Source organism: Bolinopsis microptera, chromosome 4, assembly GCF_026151205.1.
Source record: "Bolinopsis microptera isolate Bmic1 chromosome 4, MBARI_Bmic_1.0, whole genome shotgun sequence".
Taxonomy (NCBI): Eukaryota; Metazoa; Ctenophora; class Tentaculata; order Lobata; family Bolinopsidae; genus Bolinopsis; species Bolinopsis microptera.
Genome location: NC_087075.1, coordinates 512,723 through 516,611, shown reverse-complemented (window position 1 = coordinate 516,611; position 3,889 = coordinate 512,723). Strand labels below are relative to the sequence as shown.

At 36.8% G+C, this 3,889-nt stretch overlaps 1 long non-coding RNA gene across 1 annotated transcript; it reads right to left on the bottom strand.

Moving 5' to 3' along the window:
- Positions 1–1,737: 1,737 nt before the first annotated feature.
- On the bottom strand, positions 1,738–3,205 carry LOC134813954 (uncharacterized). The gene is made up of 4 exons (XR_010160072.1): positions 3,104–3,205; positions 2,713–2,795; positions 1,973–2,142; positions 1,738–1,820 (listed from the first exon to the last, which is right to left on the bottom strand). It is a non-coding gene; the product is annotated as an uncharacterized LOC134813954 (long non-coding RNA).
- Between the last annotated feature and the right edge of the window lie 684 nt (positions 3,206–3,889).

The following is a 3,889-nucleotide window of genomic DNA, read 5'->3' as shown; positions in this document are numbered from 1 at the left end:
AAGAAATCGACGTCTCCTAATGAATGTCTTTTTGTGTGCTGCGTTTTGTTAACACTTCAGCTAGATAGGAATGTGGGAGTCTGCCCACCCATTTCTTCTTTTCAGTTGCAGGTAACTTGTGTCTTGCACCTCCAGACACAATAGAGCTGGTGTACGGAGAACAATGAAGCTGTTACAGAAACGAAAGGCCTCCCACTGCCACCACCCATGAACTTTCGGAATATTCGCAACAGAGGTGGTGAGCTGCCGTGAATGATAGTACCATATTCGGCTGGCCAGAATTTTAGCTCGTGTTTTGCCCGAATAAAAAGTTGTTTTTGTCTAGGAGCTGCCCACCGTTATTTGATCTTTGCGATCACACCGAGTACTTGGGTCTCCTTGTTGTTACTGCAGTTCGCATTGCAGATTGTTTCGATGCGTCATCCAGAGCTTATTTTTGGTAGCTCGTTATGTCTGCCTGATGTAATAGGCCAGATCCCTTTGAAATGTTGCTGTGTTAGGTCTATCATTCTGGTTTCCGTGTGATCTTAGTTTCTTCCCAAAGAATACTTTTTTTCAGTGACATTGTTAAGACAAGAAAGCTTGGTAATTTGCTTCATCAACTTGGTAAAAAAAAAATAAAAAAGAGGGTAGCTGAAAGATTGTCACCTGTGTGGTATTTTGCACATAATTTAACCGAGAGGCTTTCGAGTTGCACATCCAGTGGTGTAGGTGGAGAGCAAAGTTTCGGTTAATTCCCTTTGTGGGTTTCAGGACTGATCCAGAATATTTTTAGAATTATTTTATTTCCAGAAGCTTGTTAAATTTTGATTGAGACACATGTTGAAGGCCAATAGGTGCTGCGTAGAACAGTTTTAGTGAGACCATGTCTTAAGCGGAGAGTAGCTGTAATCCGTTTAGACCGTAGTTTGCGGTTAGTTTGATTTTTGTGATTAATCCCACTTCTTTTGCATCTTAAGTTTTTAGTACTCATGTGATTCTTGAAATTGGGTCTTCATCTACTATTACCCCAAGGACCTTCGTACTTGAACAAAATGGCAACGCAAGTTGCTAAATCTGTGCTTGCACGTGCAATCTCGTGCTGTTGCTATGCAACGACGAAGTTAACCTTTGCTAAAATAACGCCATTATTCTCTCGCTAATCGTTCCTCTCTTCCGACGTTAATTATAAAAAAATTAAAGCCTTAACATGAAAATTCTAAGAAAGCTGTCTCTTCTTCCTTTCCTTTTTCTACAACCTTACTTAAAATCGCGAGTTTCAACTCCATTTGCAAGCTGAAATTGGTCATGCCGGATGGTCAGTATTTGGTAAATTTTCATTGTTTTTATGACTATGGATGATAAACCTAGGATAATTTCAAGTGCTCTTATTTCCAAAAAGTTTAGGACACACGTGAAATAGAAATAAAATTCGACTTTTCGGATTTAAGGATCCATGGAACAGTCCGGTATGGTGATCGTTTTACCTCCCTGATCATGATCATGAGTAACTTTCGGTGATCATGTGAGAAAGGTACACCATATAGGTCCCCTCATCAATAAGGTTGATGTTCCTAAGTTTTGACCCGATGTCAGTAACAACTCCCCACACACAGTGATCGAAAAATTCCAAGGCCGCATTTACCGAGCTTACCTTCCACTGGGTATTTAAACAATTAAAGGTGTCTTGTTTAAAATGACAACTCATTTTAGCAAAACCGTTCTCTACCGAGACCCACCTTGACTCTGGATTTAACGCCCACTTCAAAACAGGGATGCGTAATGCTGCCCAGTGTTGCAGCCGAGATGTCCTCAAGGAATGTAGTGGGTAGGAGATGTTTCTGGGAGAATGATTGGTTTGTAAGTGCTTGTTCAAAGCTTGATACATCGTACAATAATTATTAATTATTAATATTTTAATATATGGGAGAATCACTCGTTTCATCATTATAGTTATTTGGCCAAATCCCAAACTTATGGATGATAGCCTCACCTGTTTGGAGTTAGGGGAAGTGATAGGATTAATGTGAAGGATGTAGAGATGACACTGCAGAGTACCTATTACCAGGACTAGACCTGGAGAGGAGAGGAGGGAAGGGGAGGAGTAGCAAGAGAGGCTCGTCACCGGCCTGGTTGTCGTGAAACAGTCCCGGATCAGTCGACCTACAGTCAGATATATAGTGGCTACTAGTAGTACAGTATATATATATATCCGTCAATTTGTGAGATGATTTAAGAAATTCTTTCAGCATTTAGAGTAGAATCGCATTGCAATTTACAGTATAGCACAAATACATGATTAAAAGTTTGCATTTTTAGGGCACAAACTCTCTGTAAAGCTGTCCCCTGACCGTACCTGGTAACTCGAGTGAAATCAGCTCTAAATATTATGAACTTTTGAAGCTATCACGAGTTGCTATGAATGATACATACATCCAATTAAGTTTTGTTAAATTGGCTGACTTCGATTTTGGTCTTATCCAAGTGTGGAAAATAATTGTTGATGGAAAACACGAAGAAATGGCGTATTATGCTGTTACAGTTAATTCCGGGGATAATTGTGTAGGTAGATGATACAAAACAACGAGTCGATACTGAAAGCATTATATTCATATTTAATTGGTTAACTGTTAATAGCTTTCATTTCGGCTGCAACGCCTAGGTGTGGTTACAGCAGTAAAATCAGAGTTTTTTAAAAGAAAACCATGCCAAGAAAAATGTGAGATGACTAACCTGATTTGATACAGATGATCCAGATAATTCCTCGTTTGTCAGATGATTCTCCGCCCACCACTATATATGAGCTGTTATCATGCCTGGAACCATATGCAATAAATATCAAATTCAGGGCATTTCAATCTCAATTAAAGCAATTTAAGTTATTTAATTGGGCACCAGTTGAATGGGAAAGTTTGATTACCATATATAACGATTTTTATATTTTATTGATAAGTTCTTTCATTGATCAGTAACATTTTTAAACCCAAGTCCCAATCATTCAGTTCAACTGATGCTGTCTGATGTGGCATAAAAATTCGAAAGAGTGTTTTAAAATGTAAAATAACTTAAATCCAACAGTAAGTAAATACTTACTTTATATGTTTAACAGTAAGTAAATACTTACTTTATATGTTTAACACAGTTGACTGCACCAGCTAGCTCTACAGCTAAAGTAATATCAGTAACTTCCACCCACTGTAATGCAGATGGTATAGCCGAACACTGCTTTACCTGACAAGAAGTTAAGGTTTAATAATATGAATCTCTTTAAGTTAACGTTTAATAATATGAATCTCCCAACAACTTTTAATTTTTATGAAAAAGTATCTTAGAAAAGCGAAACTGAATGAGGCAAAAGAGGAATAATCTGTTAGATTCGTGATATATTTTCTTTCACATCAACAGTACTTACTATATAGTTGGAATTGATTAATTTACAGATATAGAAACCTGGGCCAATTCTTTCACATTCAATTTATATTGTTAGGTAACAATATAAATTGTTACCGAAATAAATAACATTTCGGTAACTTAGCAAAATTAACTCAGAACTTGAGTTTCGATTTGCTAATCATTTTTGAAAGAATATTGAATTCTAATATGGTTCTTCAAAATAGGGGCAAGGAATGTTAATTCCGATTTCCGTCACATCAATGTAAAAGTCAAAATAATATGATCTTTGATCACATCAACAGTTATTATTATACATAGTTAGAATTGATCTATACAGAAAATATAGCAGCCCTCTGCCTATTTTTCCCGAAATTTAACCTATTCACGATTTCGTATCATTTTTGTGACAATGTTAGCATGAACTGCCCTTAACCTTGAATCAACTGTATTGTCCTTACATAGATTTTTCAGCTTTTCAAACCAAAATCAGATATAAATGATTTTGGCAATTTACCCA